The 21,794-nt window shown below is 45.4% G+C and overlaps 1 protein-coding gene and 1 long non-coding RNA gene across 3 annotated transcripts in view; one reads left to right on the top strand and one right to left on the bottom strand.

Annotated features, from left to right (window-relative positions):
• Positions 1–21,794, bottom strand: part of LOC117220093 (uncharacterized) — a 175,128-nt gene that overhangs the window by 41,398 nt on the left and 111,936 nt on the right. The gene's annotated exons all lie outside the window — the stretch shown is intronic.
• Positions 1–21,794, top strand: part of Toll-6 (Toll-like receptor 6) — an 83,002-nt gene that overhangs the window by 4,940 nt on the left and 56,268 nt on the right. Inside the window, exon 2 of one of the 2 annotated variants that reach the window (XM_033469669.2) lies at positions 4,594–10,739. The exons of the other annotated variant lie outside the window; for it this stretch is intronic. The gene's annotated coding sequence lies outside the window, so the exon portion shown is untranslated. Of the gene's footprint in view, positions 1–4,593; positions 10,740–21,794 lie in introns of those variants that run through there. 2 annotated transcript variants of the gene reach the window in all.

Below are 21,794 nucleotides of genomic sequence, written 5' to 3'. Positions count from 1 at the left end.
TATTATAGTGCAAGGTGTTAGAAGCGATTCTTCTAATAGTTTGCAATACATACAAAAAATAGTTGTACATATATTTTATTGTAGAAAGAAGTACAGTAAATTCTCCAGAATTGTCTCTTTAACTGTTAAACAAAAATGGACAATTTGGGAAGTGGAGATACGATTATTCGAGCCTTACGCCTCGTTTTTATAGTTGTTGAAAATCGGCAATTACTAAAACGAGCCGCAAGGCTCGAATAATCGTATCTGCTCTTCCCAAATTGTCGATTTTTGTTTGCGAGCTGAGGGACAATTGGAGAGAATTTACTGTAGTTTGTAAAGAGATGCGTTTATTTCGCTTTCTACATATCGAGAAGAATTGGCAGGAGTATTTTACTATTGGGAGAGACTGCCGCATAGATATTCATCTAAAGGAGAAAAGAGACCAAAGATGGCCGCATTGTCGCAGAACATATTCCCAAAAGGGATAGATAGTCTTGCTCTAAATTAAGCACGCAGCTGAAGTAGCTTTCGGTGAAAATGCTGAGAACCGACAAATCGAGGATCTGTACATAATCGGAATTAATCGAGATCGATTAGTCCTCGAGACTTTTACTGCTAGTTTCGACGGCTTTCCGGGTCCGATGGGAACTATGGCAGGCCGTTCGCAAGCGCGGCCGTTCAAAACTACGTAATCTCAATGACCGGGTATTTTGCAACACGAAATCATCGCGACCTGGTCATTTTCTAAGTAAAATCTCTCGTTGCCCGGGGTTCTAACGGGTTTACGGCAGCACTTAAATGGTTCGATCGGTCCGTAAAGCCGGCACCCGTTGCCCCCCGCGCACGCCTTCCTCCGTGACGTCGACGGTCTGAAATTATATATCATTTCCGACTGACAAACTAACGAGACTACTGTGCTAGCCATTGAACGGCCGGATCGGGCCGGGCCTCGACCTACAAGCCCGATTTAACAGGCAGCGCATTTCGCGCCATTGTGATAGCTGCCGGTGAATGGGGTCATCTTCGGCGGGCGGGTTTTGCGGGAGCATATGGACCGGTCGAAAGTGTTCCACGGGCCGGATTACCGACGCGAAATTTGTCGGGACCCCGGGGCCCTCGCACCCTCGGGGCTCTGTTGTCGTGCCCGTTAAATTTGAAAACTCTATTGATCGGGAATCGCCCCACGTACGCGACAATTCTCACCCACTTACCAATTAAGTCGCTTTTATCGAATGGCTCCCTGCCAGCCCGTAAAGGAATATCGTCGCAATTGCGCCGGGCGCGCACGCCGAACTGTGCGATCAGAGGAGACGAGACGGGACGAGACGCGGCGCATTACCTTTTATCGATTATCGCGGGCCTCGTTGTCGTTCTTAATTCAATGGAAGCGGCCGCAACGCGACGCGTTTGCCACCGACAGCCTATTGGCCGCCGTCTAACGTTAACGTGCCCCCGTTTCGGCGCCTCCGAGCCTTTCAACCACCGTCGACGCGCCAGCACCCCGCGATAACGGGGTAATCTCGGCTGCTTTATTAAACCGATACGCTCCCTTTCGCGTGCACTTTTTTTCGCGAAATCGTTACTCGGTTCGCAAGTACCGGCCTGATGAGACCGAACGGTCCCGTTCAACCCCTGCTACCCCCATGGAGAGTTCATTCGATACATCTGGGCTCCGTTCCGCACCGCTTCGCGCTGCTCCGGAAATTCTTGCCCTCATATTTTGCATTTTAACACTTTCGCTATTGTCGGCGAGGTGTACGGCGACCGTGGCGTCGTTGATGTTATTGTATGCAAGAGATATCTCGTGTGAATAACGTCTGTGCGATATTGTGGAATAGATATCTCGCGTATCTCGTTACGGTACATAGTCTATTTGCTGAGCGTTTCGACGTTGGTAAATACCTCGGAGAAGAAAGATGACATTATACCTTTGCAAATACAGTTGGAGGGATAATCGCCGTGTGGAAGTATAAATCTGGAGTTTCTGCCTGATTAGATACATTACTTTCATAATGTAAATAATAATAAACGGTGTTAAAATATACATTCTCTAGGCTTATCATATAAAACTCCATGGAAAATGGATGAAACAGAATTTCTTGATTTAGAAGCTGGTGAGAACAGATGAAATGTTATCTTCGAAGAGAATAACAAACGACGACACATTGCAAATTTGATATCGCTGCATTAAGGAGTATTCTAGTGTATAACGCACTTTTTTTTGTTTTCTTTCCTCGGTATTTTTTTTATAAAGAAACCATGCGACTTCTTGCATCGACATTTTCCATACATATTTCATACTCTTTCGACAATATTTACAAACTTTAACAACGAGAAATAATCAAAATTGTTGGTAGTACGAAGAAAGCATGTACTTTCAGAGAACGAAATAAAGAAAGATCGAGTGTTTGGAGGTTCTAGATTCGGACACCCTCGCAAAGAGAAAATGACAGTATAAACCCTGTTTTCTATCGATTCACAGGCTGCAATAATTAACTGTCGACTCGAATACTGTCTAATAGTCACAGGTGTACCAAAGGTGCAAACCAACGTCGCGATCTACTCGGTAAATTCATAAGATAAACTTCCATCCCACAAAAAGTATGAACTTTTGGAGCAGAACTACCCCTAACGCGGCAGGTTACCCATTATGAGATCTGTTAGTAACACCAGCCGACCGCCAATCAGTCCGCTTTCATCTGGCCAGGAAAGAGTGATCGTCCCGGGGAATCGATTCTCTAAAACAATCGACGCAGGGGTGTCGCCCTCCGTATAAAGCGGAATATCGCGACGCGCGCTTTGTCGCGGTGATACGAGAAAATTAGGAAAGTCAATTGGTCGTAGCGGTCCCCCAGATTTCTGCGACAACGTCCCTCGGCCACCCTCCCGCGGCCCCGATTCTCTCCCTTCTCGTTCTCGGATCGGATGGCCGAGGTTCCAGCGCGGGGCCCCGCGCGTTAACTTTTCGTGACAAGCTTCAGTTTCAGCTGTTCTCTCCGCGATGGTCACCGCCTCGTTTACCCGGGGGGGTTGAATCTCGAAGGGCGGGCAAGGGCAGTTGCGCTCGGACCCTTTTTATCCACGTTACTGACGCATTCACGCCACGGGCGTTTCCATTAGCAGCTGATCCGCCGCGATAAGTCGCACCGATACGGGCCCCGGCTTGCGACCTACGGATAACCCTCGATCCCGACAGTCTTACGGGTTTACGCAAAAAATATATTAGTCGAACAATGTGAATGGGAACGTGAATGGGAACTGCGAGCCATTGTCACGGCAAGATTGTCACGCCAGCGGCAGCCGAAGCTGCTGTGTCGCGCGACACGCTCCCTTCAACAGGGAAACTCTGATTTGCAAAGGCCTCGCACACTCGACGCTCTTGGCAAACCATGAAATAAACATCGGACCCTTTCCCAATAAAACCTAGTACTTTTACGTTGCATTGTTTGCGCACGATTTATCAAGTGGCATCTTCTTGCGTATACAAAAATTACGTTAATTCAATGTTCGCGCTCTCCCTTCGCTTGAAAAATGGATAACGATCAATGTAGTTCATCGAATAGGTTCGTTCAGGCGAAAGTAAAGAATGTGCACATCCCCTTCATTTTATTGAGTTCTAACATAAGTTCGCACCGTTTCTCACAGACGTTTTAACGAGTTCACATCGAGCCTGCAAATAAGAGCTGAAAATAAGATATTTTAAAAAGTGTTGAAATTGCAAGGATTCTTTCATAGGAAATAATTGAATAAATTTCTCAATACAAGCATATGTTACAATAAGAATAGCGGAGAGTTTAAATATATTTGCTAGTATTATTTTTATAAGGCAATATACGTCAGTCGCGATCGGGGCTCGGTGGGTCTAGCGTTAAATAAACAAAGCCGTATTAGCGTATATCAGAAAATGGATGTACTTTTGTTACAATCCAATTTGCAGATGTTATTAATGCGCAAAGATCCCCTCGATTACTAGTCCAGTGACAATAGCAACAATAGGTAGCTCTCGATCGGCTAAATCTCCGGAAGCTTTCGAACTTGCCACGGGATTTATGGAAACTAACGTCGATGGGAAAACATGCTGAAATACCGTCGAACGAAAGGAAGACCATAAGAATTCGACCACGCGAACCGAGGATGCCCTCGTGTCCCGAATATCCTGGTGGGCGATATCTATCCCGGAAAAGAGGCGAGAGAGCTAGGCGCTGGTCCGAGTTGTTTTGGTCGGCTAAGGAGGAAGAGAGGCGCGCTTTGTAAGATCAGCTCGAAAGGCAGACGGTAAAGGAGAAGCTAGGGTTTCGTCAGGATTCTCGCAGGGGAGAAAGGATATCGTGCTCTTTTTACCGTGATTTATTACACGCCATACGCCTAGCGGTGGGGTTTTGTTGTCAGTTTCGATTTCGGCTATGATGTACGAGTCGCGCGGAGAGGGCGAGAGCAGAGCAGCGATAGAAAAAAAAAGAACGAGAATGGGTTTCCATCGATTGGTCCGCTATCAGACCTCCCCCCCCCCCCTACACCAAATCCTGCCCACTTTTATTTTTGTTTGTTTGTTTAAATGTATCCGGAGCTATTTGGTCCCCATAATTCCCTTTGTATTTATGTGTTTTCCAGCGACACGGATGCGACGACGGAGGCGTGTGAAACCGCGGATAAAAATCGGCTTCGCGCGGTCCCGGCGGATCGGACCGGTGAAAAATGCTTTTCACCGTCCTCGAACCTCGAATACGTGTCCCGCCTTCCTAATTGCACGTGAGTCTCCCGCGTTCGCAACCATACTTTCGAGAGAGCGAGAGAGAGACGGGGAGAAAGAGAGAGACAGAGACACGGAGAGCGCCAGCGAGAGAGAGCACGTTCGCACACACGCACGCACGCCGGCCGAGGTCCGAACCGAGGAAAAACGAAAGGAAAACGCTCTGAAATCGAAAAAAAGGGGGCTCTGTCTCTCCGTCTCCCGCCTCTGGCCCCCTTTCTGTCCGTCGCTTTGAGTCTCGTGGCGTCTGCCGAGGGAACAGGTAGAACCTGCGATCCGCGTACCTGTTACCGCCGGCCTTTACATTTGTACCTGACAACGGCTGGACCGAATCTGGAAGACAAATGGGATTTGCCGTCGACCTTGCTTGCGTTTTTCCCGGGCCGGAGGGACGCTAGAAATTAAAAGAGGATTTGTACCGGCGCTCTCCTCCCCCGACCGTTCCTTCGACTTTTTCCCTCTTTAACTCTTTGTGCGAGCCCTTTCTCCTCCCTCGATGGGTGGTCGTCCCGGGCTCCAGATCTTGCAGCGTCTCTCCAACTTGACGCTCCGATTCTCAGCCAGCCTTTCGGAATTTTTCCGAGGGCCGCTGTTGAATATTCTAACTCGAAATTTTGTACGCTCGGAGAATGACGTTCGAAGAATGCGGTCGAATTTTTCCAACCTGTTATGATAATTCTCCTCGAGGTTACAGCGCTAGGAATAACGAATTGACTGTTGCATACGATGTAAGAAGGAGAGGTGGACCGACCTCGTTTACTCCACCATAATGTTTCCATCGGTGCTCACCGATACATTACTGTTTAAAATTATATTTGTATAAGGGTGGCACTACTATAGCAACGTTACTGTATAGCAAACCCAGCGGGCTATGTCAGAAGTAAACATTTAAGATCGCAGGAGTAGGGATGAAGCCGCTCCATCCCTCCATTCTACATCGTGGCATTAAACGATCGTTTCACAAGAAAAATGCGGACTTGCTCTATGCGTATAAATCGAAGCGTCGCACGAACTAGAACGAGCACAAAATATCGAACAAGAAAGGATAGACAAAACGATGACTTTTCTCTGTTGTAAAAATCAAGTTTATCAAAGACTGATTTATTTCTAGTTCGTACGACGACGGAGGAAGACGTGCATGTAAAACGTGCGCGCTCGTAGCTCGGTCTCTGAGAATTGCATTCAAAGCGTATGTACCGAACTTTCGAACTGTTCGCTGTGGCATATCGTTAAGGCGTTTAACCGTCCGAAAATGCGAAGGTGAAAGAAGCGATTTTCCCAAGCGTCAAACCGGAGAGGCGCGTTAAGGTGCGCGAGCGTCTGGCGTTTCCCGGATTTTCTTTGTCGGATTATGAAAATTAGATGCGGGTCTGTAGCGAGCGAGCCGAGCGGAGTTGATCTCCGCCGTTGTAGTAGCGTTTTAGGACACGATAACTCGCGATAACGTTCGAGAGCACAGCGTGGACACAGTTGCGGGCGTGCGGCCGGCGCGGAGAAAGCGACGCCCGGCGTCGTTTCTCTTTTAATTAATTCCCGGTTCGAATCCCGCGGTGCTTTTCCGCGTGCCGGGATCACCCGTGGCCGGGAAACGTCTCGGCTTTTTGCCCCGGCGAGCCATGTTCAACGCTCGATTATTTATTTAGTCACAGGCGTCAAACGGCGCGCACTCCAGAATTAATTGAAAGAAACCGCGCGGCCGTGCGCTTCTTGCTCATTAGAATTTTCTACGCGCATTACGCAAATTGCGCGCGATAAACTTTACGATCCGTAGCGCGGGGCGAGCTGGACTGTGCGTCGGTGCCCCGGTGCTCCGGGACGGTTTAATTACACGCATACCGCTGGAACATCGTTGCCTGGACAAAAATTGCCAGCCGGATCCAGATACGCTGCGAACGTGAAACGAAAAACGTCGGTATTAGGCTGGCCAAGAAGCGACGTCGGATTTTTTCGATGAGAAATCATCTGCGACGGATTTCGTTTTTCCGGATTAATTTCTCGAGGAATCCTGTGCGTTGCTGTGCGGATTATTTTTGGCTGGAAATTGGAGCAGGACACACCTGTCTGTGCACCTGCCGTTCATTCACGCTACCATTTGCTGTGTACGTTAGAAACCGTTCGCGTTAATCGCGTCGTATATTTGCCATTACGATAATACAAAAGTGCGTTACGTTTTCGACGTGAGATCAATCGTTGAGATAACCCGACGCATCTTCCCGTTGTTCATCTTTATCATATACGTTAAAATTGAATCGAACATAATGAACTTATCGAAGCGATCTTCCATCAGAAAAATCCGACGCTGTTTCACACTAAACCTACCGAGACCAAACACTAACTATACCGTGCGTTGCTTCGTAAGAATGATAAGATCGTATTTATTTAAACCTTTCGCTTATTTATAATGTATGCTGGCATTCACAAATTTATCCCATTATTTTCTACGAGAGAATATTTACGATTCAGCAACTTGAAAACAAAGTATATGCGAAACTGAACCGTTCCGATCGACTCGGTAGGTTTAGTGTTATTGGCCGGCCCGATGACAAAGGACAACATAAGAAAGACTGCGCGCGCAAGTTTGTGTTCACGCTGAAGAGAAATAAAGGAAAAGAAATTGCGGAGAAAATGCAACGTTGACGAGAAAGTATCATTACTCCACACCACTGCCGGTCGAAACGGTGAATCAACCTTCGTAAATCCACTCGTCGCGTGTTCACATAAGAAAGTCGACGTCGCTCGTATGGAACGAACGCGACGAAGCTTGATGCATCAATCGGAGACAATAAAATGATGCGTTCGCGCGCGGACTGCCGGGAAACGTTCCCCGACATCCCGGACAGCCGTTTCGCGTCACCGCGGATCCGAGACAGAGGAGACGGCTGGCTCGACGTATCCGCGTATCGACAAGTCCCGGTATTACATCCTGAGATTGGCATATCAGTCGTCGTCCCGTCGCCGTTGCATTGTCCGCCGAGCCCCGGCGAAATGCACTTCCGCGCGCCCTCGAAACCCAGCCCTCCGCGACCCCTCATTGTCAGCAAGGTGTTTTACGAGGCCACCGGGTCTTCCTAGCTTCGCGACCCCGCTTCTAAACCGTTCTACGCTTCTCCTCCCCACAAGCATTGTCCGCGTCAACCTACATCCTTTCGAATGCCGCCGTCTCTCCTACGCTGTAATTGTATCTGAAACCCTTGGAAACGTTTATTCCGCTTTCAATGCGGTTCCTTGAAACGGAAAGTAATTTGCCCGGCGACGCTCGACGTGACGGCTTTGTTATTTACTGTTTAAACTGCATGCGTTCCTCGGGAATAGTTTCGCTAAGACTGCAGTTAATGCTTGCCATTCGTTTTTGCTTCACGCTTTGAATCGGCAAGAGATGTTTCATTTATGTCACGTTTTAACGATACACGTTTTACAGCTCGCGAACACAAAGAGACATTAATCGACCGTATCGTTCGAAACGATGCACAGTCTTTATTTGAAAATCGTTGGATTTGCGTGCAGGCTCTTCCATACGAAACGATACAATATATAAAAATTGCGGAGAGTTTAAATAAATTCGGTCTTCTCGGTCTTCTATAGGGACGCAGATCGATTACTTTTAATGTTCGGCAGGTTCAGTATGAAACGTTTCAGTCGTTAAAAGAGGAATCGCCAAGATTTTATCCGAGGAACGATTATTTTGACTCTTTTTCAAATTACGTCATAGCTAAAGGACGATTGAATTTATACAAATCTGCGAGGCCTACATCGTCCCGTCGGCAACTCTCAGGCTTATCGTATGAAAACCTTAACGTTGCACATTTAATTATTTTTAATAAATAATCTATTGGGTCGTTCGGAAAGTTGTTTCGTTCTTTCGCGAGAAAATGAAAGACGATCTTTTTAATGTTACGAGTAAAAGCAAACTTTTCGAGATTTTTCTGGTAGCTTTGAAATCTTATTGTTTTACATTCGCAAAAATGCCGAATCAAGTGTTTTTTTAACATCCTTACGAAATGAAATTTTGTATGAAAAACGGAACAACTTTCCGAACGACCCGATATTTCGCTTCCAGTTCAATGAAAGAACGATTTTCCAACATTTCAAACAAATCTCCTCCACAAAGAGTCGAATAATCTCATAACCCAGGTACGCTTGTAGCCCCGTAATATCGCCTCGCTTCGAGCATCTGGTGTTAACACAAAAATGATCCCGTCTACGTCGTCGTGCCGTTAAACGAAAAGGGTTTCTAGGAATAAAGGCGGGGATAGCCGGCGACCCAGAGACCCAGAGAGGTCGGCGGAAACCGAGTATCAGGCTGGATGTTTTTAAAATCATTTCGTTTAACGAACGTTCCATTATGTTCCGCCACAAAACGCAATATCCTTTCGCGAGAATTGATAACCCGAGGAACGGGAAACGAAGCGAGCCGAGAGCCCCCTTTCCCCGGGTTTTCCTGGTTCCTTTAGAATCTCCGCCGGTCTCTCTTTCCAGCTCCGAGCCGCACCGAGTTTCCCGCCTCTCTCCTCTTCCGGCGTGTCTCTGCTCGGGCGTGAACCTCTCTCCCGGGCTCTTGACGTTTCGACCGAGCGGCAGATCGCGAAAGTAAAACGCGTACAGATATCCGCTCCCCTTTCGACGCCGGCGAAAGAGCTCGCTCCCGTCCCCGCGGCTCGCCGAGCGTAACGCCCGCCAGGTGAATCGTGAGGCTCGAATGAATGGTTGAATAACGAGCGACGGTCTCGAGCGCCAGACGCCGATTCTACTTTGCCTGGTAAATCGCGGAGGACGCTCGGCTTCCGCGTGTATGTAGAAATCTGTGCCACCGGGCTAACGACTGTTATGAAATTTCTGGGAGCGCGCGCGCCGCGCACCGACCGTCTAGGACACTCGAGGACTTCCGGCCGAGGATTCGTTTTAATGCCGACTCCATTGATCACCCGACGAATTAACGAGCATTGTCCCGACCGACGAACCGCCGCTGTTTCATACGGCGCGTTCGACGACTCGCGACCTCGTACTTTTTTGTATATATATTCGAGGAATTATGTACAGTAATGTCTCCCTTACTGACGCGCGGATTGTGCACAGAAATGGACAATTCGGGAAGAGGAGATACGTTTTTATAGTCGTTGACAATCGGTAAACATAAAAAACGAGCCACAAGGCTCGAACAATCGTATCTCCTTTTCCAAAATTGTCCAATTTTGTGGACAATCCGAGCGTCAATTAGGGAGACGTTACTGTACTCGGAAATAGCGACTACGATAGGATCTGTAATTGTCACTTCGTAAATCGGACCCTTGTATGCTCCTCGAAGACATTCGGTTGTTCGTGAAGTTCGCTATCATCTGAATAATTACTAATGCAGCTGATATCGCATCGTGTAGAGCAAGGAGATCCTTGGAAAGATCGTTGAATGAACTTCCGGGACAACCTGATATCTGCACGCAAAGATCCCTTCATAGTTCTCATTCGTTTCCGTTGTACAGTTCGACTCGAACGATTGTGCTTTACTCATAATCTCATATTCTAAATAAATGTATCAAGTTGCAGCACAATCGTCGAGAATTAAAAAATGTTTTACGACATGGAAAGGGTGAACGTTTTCTCGAGGAGCGTGTAAGGGTTGGAATAATCTGTTTCGTAAGCTTGTAAGCTGCGATAGCGTCGCAAGGTTCGATTAATGTGCGTTATCATAAATAAATAAGGTTCGGGCATTCTGCGGTGGGGAAATGCCAAGAAGAAGCTCCACGGTGCTGCTGTTCGTTTCCGTTATCCGTGGTGTGGTTTAGATAATCCTCGATCTAACCCCATATTCCTCATTGCAGAAGAGGTTACAAGTTTACAAAGACGGATCCTGTAATTTCATGTTAATTTGTATATAATAACGGGATGGGTAAGTTGTATATCACTGCTGTAAAATACTATAATTTAGTCGTAGACGTAAGACATTGTATTCCGTGAACCAAGTCCTTTTTCATGGCTGTGAGGCTGAAGAATAATAAAACTCTAATTTAACGTATCATCACGATTTCCTTATTATTTTCGACGATTCTTTACTCTTACGCTGTAAGTATATCCTTAACCCTTTAATTACGAATATGGCACAGAAACGTGAACACGGTATGAGAATGAATAAGCATAGGAGAAAGACCAATCGCTGTGCCTTCGGTTTGATTAACCTCCGACATGATTAACTGGATATTTATCGAATAGAACATATTAATTTTGTTATTCCCTTATTTTATTCATTTTTCAACAAATAGTTTAACCCTTTGCACTCGAAGCCATTTTAGCTGTAAATCTGAAATAATTTGTCTGACTTATAGTTAGAATTATTACTTTGTATAACAAAGTGCACTTTATGCATATGAAATTGAGTTTTGTGACTCATATGACAATTACACTTTTAATTTAGATTTCTTGAATCTAAACTTTGATAATATGAAAGTTATCTTGGAACGTGATATAACCATTTCAATGGCACCTCGCCACTTGAGTACAAAGGGTTAATAAATAACTTCTAGTATCGTCAATTATTCGCCAATCTTATTTCTTCTAACATCGTTAATTCTTCATCGGTCTTCATCGATATCGTGGAAGACCGCCACGAACGAAAATCGATCGAAATGCAACGGTCTCCCGAAAGTTAATACATTAAACCGAAGCCGTGCATCGCGTGATTTTGCGGCAATTATCGCGCAGGAGCTCGGAGGAGCTTCTAAAAGCCGGGCTTGATTAGAACAAAGGAAAATAGGATGGGCAGCCGTGTAAATGCCAATATTTGCTACTCGTTATCAGCCCGGCCCTCGTGTTTCACCCTCATTAGCGTGATCGTAGTTTCCTGTCGCGCATCGAATCGCTAATGAAACGACCGGCGCGACGGATCGCTCTTATGAAGTAATAACGTTTTCGTCCGCGACGCGGCCAGCCCGCGTCGCGATTTTACGACGGGAAGACGAGAGGGGGCCGCGCGTTCTTAGAAGATTCTACTAATCTTATCGGACACTGCCGGCATACACGCCGCGCGAGCACCTGCATCGCGCAATGTTTGTGCAGCGAGAATTTTTATGGCGCTTTTAGCTACGATCTTGTACACGACTCCCGGCAACTCGCACCGTTGCTTTCTTTTTTCAGCCTGGTTTTCCCTGCCCCCGTCGGCACCGCGAGCAAGAACACAGCCGGCCCCGCTCTTCCCGGTAAAGTCGTTAACAGACTTATCTCGGTGGCGTGTTTGGTCAATTTGGAAAGCGTCTCTTCGCTTTAGCGCTCGACGATTCCCGTCCCGGCCGCCCGCGCCGGCTAACTTCGTCATCAGACCGCTTCTTGCGTCTTCCTTAAGAGCTACTTCCACTTTTAATACGCGCTTCGTGCTCCTTATCTTATCAAACTCCTCTCTCCCTCTCTTACTCTCTCTCTCTCTCTCTCTCTCTCTCTCTCTCCGTCTCTTACTCTCTCCCTCTCTCTCTCCGTCTCTTACTCTCTCCCTCTCTCCCTCTCTTACTCTCTCCCTCTCTCCTTCTCTCTCCCTCCCTCTCTCCCGCGCTTACTCTCTTTCATCCCCTTCACCTTTTTTCCAGGTTTTATTAGCTCCAGCGCGCCGTTCCTCTTCATTTCCATAGGCAACGGGGTCGTATGCGCCACGAAAATTTCATATCACCCTCGATTCTACCATCTTCGATCCTACCATTCTCTTCGATTCTTTCCAATTTGAGGCTCCTTCGTTGCACATCTCCTAATTCGGTCGATGGCTTCTCCTGGCTGTGCGTCGCGGGAATTTTGGTGACTTAACTCTTTGCCGTGCCAAACGCACCAAAATGCTCTTGCTTTATTCGAATCGATATATCGGAATTTGCGTTGCGTTCTATGGTCGACACATTGAGCACTGTTGCGAGTAGATTATTTTATGCAAAACTTGATAAAGACATAGATAACAAAATCATTTTAACGATAACACGTATAGTTTATCTTTTGTGATTCTCTTTCTTTGGCTAGGCGTAAAATTCCACTCGGGCTCCGTAAATGGGAGCGGCAAAGGGTTAAGAAGCTCGAGTTTAGGGGACATAAACGTACGGATAGTGGAACATTTATTTACGGTGCCTGATTATATTTTTAGAATAAAGAATGTTGCATGTGGATCGGCTCAACGTGTTTCGTTATAGCGAGTTTTGATATCAATGGTTCGGATAATCAAGCTGTACTTTGATCGTTCAGGTGTGTGACTAATTCTTCGTTTATTTTTAGAAGTTAACACATTCTATCGTACGTCATCGATATACAGTCAGAAATAAAAGTATTGGCATAGCAAAATTTGTATTACATACAAAAATTTTAATGAATTGATTCAATAACAGTGTCCTACTAATTTAGAAGTGTAATTCCTTCGTTTATTTATTTATTTATATATTTATTTTACACTGTTGATAAAAACCAATAGTCTTAACAGAGGTACAAATAGACCAGTATAGCTATAGTAAAAGAGAAAGGAAAATACATAAAAGAAGGAAAAAGCATATAAAAATAAATAACATCTCTATATTAATTTTAATATAAAGTTTGACAATTATACACGCACTTTGGACGTATACATGTATCATACTTTTCTGAACAAATTCATGGGTCGGAGATATTTAAATTAATTTTTTGTACACGTTATTTTTTAAGAATCACAACACATCACATAGTATTGAAAGCGAGACCACCACTTTCCATTCTTTAAACAGTTTTCATAATTTCCAAAGCCAGCGAATTCGTTTTCGCCGCAATATGTTCCGCGTAAACAACACTGGGATCCGGAAGCCTTAAAATAAGTTAAGATAGATTTCGGTATTTTCGGTTATGTCAGCTAAATTGCTTCGATTCCGTGGAGTTTTTCGTGGCTCCGCAGCGAACGTGTTCATCGTTGCGGTTCCGCGGGGAATTGCAGGAATGTTTATCCGCGCTGCGGAAAAATATTACATTAGATCGTTCTTCCCACCGTATTCACTCCGCTGAAATTTTTCACTCCGACGTCCCTTGTATTTTTATCATAGCCGGGCTGTAATACGCCCGCCGTGTATACAGCCTCCGTAAAATATGGTTACGTTGATTACACTTTTTTTTCTGCTGCCACCGCTGCCGCCCCCTGCACACCCAGTGTCCTTACAAACAATTCCAGGATCCCCATTTCGCTGCGCTTTTCCCCTCGCGTGCTGTTCGATAGGACGCGAAGGATCGGATATGAGTCACCAGAAGGGAACGAGAATTTTCGTGGATTCATACTAGGAACGATATAAATCGATACGATGCATAAGGCGGCGCCTCCGATGATCAACGTGTTCTCCCCTTTAACGCGATCGCTGTCACACCAGCAACCCTAAAAGTGCCGCATGAAATGAAACCAGTTTGTCCAATGCTGTGAATGGTCTGCGGATTTTTCTGCGCTTATGGCACGTTTCTTAATCACTAAGGAACATCTATATTAAATAAAATTCGAATCTGAATTCGACCGAAGTTTCCTTCATTTGGTATTACTTAAAAAGATTGATGTAATAATGTGAATCATTCGATAAAAATGATTTAGCAGCGTGCGAGATGAAATTGTATTCACAAGATGCCATTTTTTAATAGTTAATAATTGTTCTCAATTTTCATAGCGAAGCTTTTCAAAACTAGCAATATTGTTCGGTAGAGAGAAATGTTGCACGTGATTATAAATTTATTATATTTCTCTTACTCCCTGGCTTTATTTTAATACGTATAAAATGGTATTGTTATTGTCACTCGAATAGCTTGCGTAGCGTTCTGCGAATGTCTCCACAGTGTTTAAAACGAGCCAATTAAATGAATTGAAACAACATAAGCGAAATCTCTGCCCATGATTTCAAACGAAAAGCTTTTAATGCAGGTTGATAACATTTGTCTCTGTCAGGAAAAACAAATGGTGCTCCCGTGGAGCACGCAAAAGTCGCGCGACGTTAAACATATTATGGTAAAAATTGAAATAAAAATTTCTTTACGGCAACAAACATCATCATATCCTAGTCAAATTGAAAATTCGCAGACGAAGCATTGACATTAAATCTACCATGCCGGTGAAAATATTTTTAAACAGAAATCTAAGTTGTAACAGATTCTTAGTTTCGTTTTTTAATGTAATCGATTTTTTCAATGGAAACTTAAATTACGATAGATTTTGTTAACAGGAATTTAAATTGTGATAGATCTTTTAATAGAAATTTAAATTCGAAAATCCACTAGCTGGGATATCTAAATCGGGTTTCACATTTTTTCTATGAAAGTTGTTGCAACGATAGCGTTTCGTAGAAAATGAGCTTCATTTTAATTCTTCTAAAGCAACACATGTCGCGTTCATCGCTCGGTAGATTTAGCGTTTAACGCGCGTGTCTTGCCCCATAAATTTTTCCAGAGGGACATCAACGCCGCGGCATCGATAACGAACAAAATGTTCACGGCGTGGCTTGTTTTGCCGCGGTAAATTGCCCGGAGCGTTTCATTTCGAAGAAGCCATCGAAGAGTTCCGATCCGTAGGAAGAAATTGGGGTGCGCCGTAAACCCGAGCAGTTAGGGGTCGGAGACTCGAACTTTCGTGCGGGATCTCCAGATCGTCGTCGATCGGATCGCTATCGGATGTCGCGAAACGAAACACGGTTTATTTAATGGGGTTGGGAGAGGGAGGGCGGGCGTCGGAGGAGCTAAAGGAAACGGGACCACGGGAAAGAGCAACGCGACCACCGGAAATAACAGACTGACCTTAGCGCGGCCACCGGGCGCAAACTTTCATGATGTTATGAGTGTAAACTCGCCGCGGTCTATCGTGGGCGCGGTGGCTCTGATACTCTGCGCGCCGTTTTATTTATGAAACGAAAACATTCCGCGCTGTTCAGCTCCGCTCTTCTCCGCTCTGCTCCGCTCTGCTCCGCTCTGCTCCGTTCCGCGCCACGCCGCGTTGGCGGAATAATTTTCCTCGAGCCGACACGACCCGCGACGTTTCGAATTAGCCACGTCTGGTTACACTTTTCCCGATACAAAACCGGGATATCCCCGATGTCGGAGAGGGATATCCTCGGTGTCGGAGCGGCACGACACCGCGGCTAGCGTTATTACGGTTCAAGCACCGGCCATAAGAGAGAAAGAGAAAGAAAGGGAGAGAGAAGGGGAGAGGGTGGTCCGTCGCCTGGCGAATCCGTCGCGAATCCTAGATGTAATTTCCATTTAAATTCGTGTCGAGCTGAGTAAGAAGAATCGCTCGGCTAACGGTCGTTAATAAAACGAAGATCAGCCTTGCACGATCCGAAACTTCCCTCGGGGGATGCGCGTGCTGGATGTTCGGCTGTGCTGGATATCCTAACACTTTATTCAGCGAAAATCTGGTAATAGCTTTTTTAATTAATGCACTACATCTCTAAGAAGTTTAATAACTCTTTAAAGATGCGTTATTTAATCACTTTCCTTGCCCTTTGACGAGTCTGGCTCGTGACGAAGATTTGATACATGATGTATTAATAAAAAAAATCGAAATAGGATGCGATTCTTCTGTTATCGAAGTCTAGAAATGGAAGTTAGTGGAGACATACGAGAAATAAAAATTGTCTCATTCTATCAGGGAAATTATTAACATATAGGTGACATTAATTTCTGATTAGTTTTGAAAATTCATTTTTATCGTATCATATTGGAACAAACGGAATTTTACTGGGATGTTCTGGATGCAAAAGAGCTAAAATATCAACCGCTGTGATACATTTGAACTTCTCCTGTTTCAATTTCATTAATTAAATTATTTAGATTCTGTGGGAATTTTTAGAGTTGTCAAACTTTCTTTTTTAGCTGTGACAAAAAAAGATCGTAGCGCAAGAAGGTAAGGTAACTTATTTGGTTTGCGAGTAGAATTTCCATCGAAGAATTTATCTGAGAGTCCTCCAACGTCAATTTGTTATTTATGAATCTAGCTGTATCGAATAATTGAAATTAAATCCTTTTAGGGTGGTTTAACTCTGACGTCTGAATTTTGGATGATCCTCTGGATGAAGATGAATAGAGAACTAGCTTGATCGATTTTTTACAAATTCTTTTGTAAACAAAATTACATGATTCACGTTTTGTACATAGTTCTATTAATCTATTTACGAAATGTGTATAACATCTATTCTTCGAGCTATAATTTGTGACGTCACATAATGAACACTCTTGTTAACGCGACAGATGGCTTTTCCACTGATCAGGAGAAACAAAAGCAAATATTGTGTCAACTCGCGCAAGTGCTCGATTTCATCGTAATTATAATAAACATCTCTTCTTCGATGGTCCAATATTGGCCGCATCAAGAATCGCAATCATTATTACATCGCCCTAGTAAACACGTTTATTTTCCACTTCAAGTTTCCTACGCTTGATTAACACTTGCCCAGGGGAATACAACCAAACGCCTCTCGGAGGGCTAATTATAATAATAATCAATGAATAAATGTTTAACTTTTACGCACGTTCCGATCCGCGGTTGCTTGCATCGAGTGCATAATAAACAAGTTAATTACATGCACGAATTATTCGCCAATTTCGAGCTGTAACGAGGTAAAATATTAGATCGTTAGCAAAGTTCTTTCCGCGATGTGCTTGACGTTACACCGGCGTAATTGTCCTCCTGTTAATGTTTCATTATCCCCGAAGCTTTCTAGGGAACACGCGACTCGATTCACTGTAAACAATAATCTCCAAGGCAACGTCTCAATTACGTTAAAAAATAGATTACCCGGACAGCGGTGCATTCAATTACGGTGCAGCGTGCAGAGATTGCATCGCGCCAAGGATTAGAATCCACCGAAGGCGATTTTCGCTCGGCGTTCTCTCTTTTGCCGCTTGTTAATTTATATTTTCCCCGGCGTCCATTACATCGCATTAAGGCGAACACACGGTAACGGCGCTTTAATATCCGGGACAGGGGCGGCCGGGGCTTCTAAGCGTCGATACAAAAGAAGCCTGTAATCGCTATTGCATAACGTTCAAGAACTCGGCTTTTTCCCGGTGAATTCCACGATTCGCCGTGCCCGCCCCGTTTCCCCTGGGGTACGACGGGTCGGATGGGCCGTCGTCCCATCGCACGTCTCGTTACGCCGTCATTGTTGCCGTTGAAAGCGAAGATGTTATGATAGGCCGGCGCGGCCCGTTTTGCGGATTCACGGCCAGAATGGAAGAAAAGGAGGAAAACGATCTGGAGTCGGACGGAGACGGACCGACTGAGAGACGGTGAAACCAGAGAGAGAGAGAGAGAGAGAGAGAAAGAGAGAGGGTGAGAGGGGAAGCAGAAGCCACAGAGACACGATCAGCCCACGGAGACTTCGATCCCTCTCACGGTTATCTGCCCCTGAATGGGCGCAAGAGCTAGGAAACACCGAGTCGCCGTTTTGCTCTTTTCAGAGCGCCCCGGCTGACACTGCGATGACAGGTAGAGTGGCGGCGCAATTGAAATAACAACGGCGCGCTAAGAAGGAAGCTGCTGCACCCACGGAGAGAGAAAGAGAAACACGGTGTCCGACCGAATCCCCGAAAAGTTTCTTTCAAAGGGATGCGCGACCAACAGCGGCGGAGGCGCATTCGTCTTCCTTCTTCGGGTCCGACGAATTGCAAAACGGCCAGAAAAATGGTCCTTTTGAGAGGCACGTCTCCCGAGCCGTGACAATGGCCTCGTGCTCGCCGATGCGTTCCTCCGCCACCCCCCACCCCGACGATATTATCGTTCCTTCCGTATGAATTAAATGGCCGCGCTCTGCGAAAGCTCGTAAATAATTCAGAGCTACACCGGCGAGGGCCGCGTCAATACTCCCCGGCTCCTCCGCAAGCTTTCCGCGGGAAATCTCGAACAGGTACCCGAACCACCTTCTCCTTCGTTTTTCTTTCCCGCCCACTTGCTCGCCTCCTCGATCCCCCCGCTCGCACGCCCTACGCCGAGGCGTGGAATCTCATCTCGGAACGGAGAGTCGCGTTGCCGCGACGTTTACCGGCCTCGTTCAATATGGAAAGTCGAGACTCGGAAAACACTGCCAAAAATTCCGGACTCCGTGAATTATTCCTTTGTCCGCCGAGCCAGATCTCGGTTATTGGCGGGCTCGTCGATCCGGGGCGAAGTCGGCGATCATGCGATTCGCAGGAATTAACCTGTTAAACTGGCCGGCCGCTTTTGTTACCGTTCCGCGATGGAGGCAGTTCTTTTTGTATTGTTCAGGACTCTGCGAAAGTTCTTTCTCATTTATTTTCTATTTTCTGCAATCGATTTAAAAAATTTTTGGTTTATTAATACTTTTAATTGAGCGACACACGAGTGGGTTAGAATCGTAGTTCTTACATGTGTATTGTTTACAGATCAAATTTATTGTTAAGATAATTTAGAGTCAAGTTAATTTATAGTAGCTTTATAATTTCTTTCATTTGTCTTTTTAACAGTTTGGTATGCATAGATTACATTTTAGGAGATAAGTCAAACATTTAAGCCACTGTGATTCTAACACACTCATATGTGTTAATAGGTTAACAGATTAAATTCTGAATTTTCAAATTTTTGAAGTTGTAAACGTTGTTTCTTAAGAAACGGCTGACAAAAATTCCTAAATGGTTCCTGTTCTTTGAAATAGATGCAGGCAATTTTTATTTTGCATGATAGATATCTCTAATGTTTTTTATATATTATAATATATAAAATAATACATTACATATTATAATTATAAAAAATTATAATATATAAAATAATACATTTATTAGGATTTTTATTCCAACATTTGTCCCAAGTACGCAACAGTATCTTTAATATCTCAATATTCGTGAATCAAAAAACTTGTAACCCGTCACGTTGACAAACTCCTATAAATCTAATATTAAAGATCATGGCAAAACCGCAAGAGCCATCGAACGGAAAACCGAATGATCCTTCCCGAAACTGCCTGAATCCACTTTCACCGGTTGCAAGCGTCGCGCTTCCGGTCGAAATCGCAGCGAACAACGTCGCGTTCAATAATACCCGTTTCCATTAAAGCAGAAACCGGCGGCCGGAATTGAACGGCCCCGAAAAAAATTACCATTTACCCCTCGGAATATTTCGCCGTCGCTGTCAATCTCTCTCCGCGGCGCGGCGCGGCGGTCGCTCGCGAGCATTCACCGTATCCATTAATCAGGGACAAAGAAAAAAATCGCCGGCGCGGCGCCGTTCAAAAACGAGAAAGTAATTAACGCGAAGGGGCGGGGGAGTCTCGTACGGTCGAAACGTGCGGAATCATGCCCGCCGGTGGACGAAGGGTAGGGGAGAAGGAGCAGCGGTTCTGGGTGAAACCTGAAAAACCCTGGTCGAGTCACAAAGGACGAGTCATCGCGGGTCAGGCCGGGCCTGTCCGAAAAATTTCTCTCCCCCATTGAGCCCGTTCAGGTCGTCGTGTCGCTTCATTGTCGTCGGCGTTCGGTTGCAACGCAACCCCGTAACAAATTCGCCGCTGGTGCCGGGCATAATTGGCTTCGTTCTTCTCCTTTCAACGAATCCGGCCGCTCCTCGCTCTCTGCTTCCCCTCCCTCCGAATATTCTCGCCCCTCGCAAGCCGGGGTTGGCTTTGTGTCATCGCGGAAAATATTCCGGGGTAACGTGTATAATCTCCCGGCGCTACTCGTAGTCATGGATCCAGTTTCCCCATGGCCGACATCGTTAAATCGGCCATATGCTTAAGTCTAGTCACGTTCGCGTTTCTGTCTGATAAATTGATTGCGTTTCGGAATTCTCCACGGTGCCGCAGCTGTTGGCTCTGCGCGAGATCTGCGAGATCTGCGAGATCCGCGAGATCTACGACAGCCGCGCCGTCTAGCCGGTTCGCGTCGCGTTTTGGCCCAATTTCCATCGGCTCGTCGCTTATGGGCTTATGACTCCCGCCACGCCTCGCGGAAGTGATTTCCTTCTGGCGGCTTGTCCCGCGAATATCAGACGCCTGTCCTTTCGCTTGTCCCACGAACCTCCGGCCGATTATTCCGCTCCGATCCCCGCCGCTCAACCCACCCTCGCGAACGTTTACTTGCACGTCGATGCACCAGCTGCTCGAGGCTGCGTTTGCGCCGCAGCTACGATCAACGATTTGCACGCTTTCTGTCTGGTCAGGATCTTCTGTCTATATGGCCACTCGTCTCTTTTTTTAATTTCTTGGGCGAACGGAAAAGCGCGGGTCGAATCTCGATCGAAACGAACATGTCTAATGAGCAGACAACTGATTCTATGCACTTATAGCGAAATTAATCAATTACGGAGCGAGGTATATTGAATGAAATACTACGGTGAAATAAAGCCGACAGAAGAATGTCGGAATCTTGTTACATTGTTCTTAATCTATTGAAACTATTGAAAGAACAAGTATATCTTGGATTAACTCTTGCTCTGTGCGATTGATGCAGACAATTTTTATTTTGCGTGAAAGTCCGTTATCTACCTATCAGCTTTATGGGCATAAGCTGATCATATATTGATTGTACTTCGAATAGGCTTTTCTGAACAAATAATAACTCGTACTCTTTTGTTCGTTTATCAGACAAGTATTATCTGTTGTAATCTTTCAATGTTAATCGATGCATGATCGATCATCGTGTTCTTCCACACATGATGCAGCTAGCGGTGCACGAGTCAAGTTTGTCCGTTCTATAAGTGTGTGCTACGTATGTGTTCTTATTGCACGCTTTTGACATCGTCAAGCAACAACGTCATCAAATTCTCATCAATATTTCATTACTTCTAAGCCTTCGCTTATCTGTGTACTCCATTAGCTCGTTCGCGAAACTTTCCGCGGCTAGCATTCTTTACAAAATAATGACCTGATTTTAAATAACAACCTCGATTATCCGGACCTTCAATTGATTAATAATAATATTATTGAGCAAACATTTTCTTTGCGTGGTCAGCTCAATCTGAGACAATCCACATTTAGCGTACAAATTAATAAAGAAGAAATCTGGGACTTTAATTAGTAATTGTTCCATTATATCCGAACATATATGTCACTTTGTTTGGCTCGGTAATCAATGTGCTACTGTATACAGTAATTTCTGCCTAATTTTCGCG

This window comes from Megalopta genalis, chromosome 10 (assembly GCF_051020955.1).
Source record: "Megalopta genalis isolate 19385.01 chromosome 10, iyMegGena1_principal, whole genome shotgun sequence".
NCBI lineage: Eukaryota > Metazoa > Arthropoda > Insecta > Hymenoptera > Halictidae > Megalopta > Megalopta genalis.
Note: the sequence above shows the minus strand (reverse complement) of the source record. Positions and strands in the feature narration are given on the sequence as shown.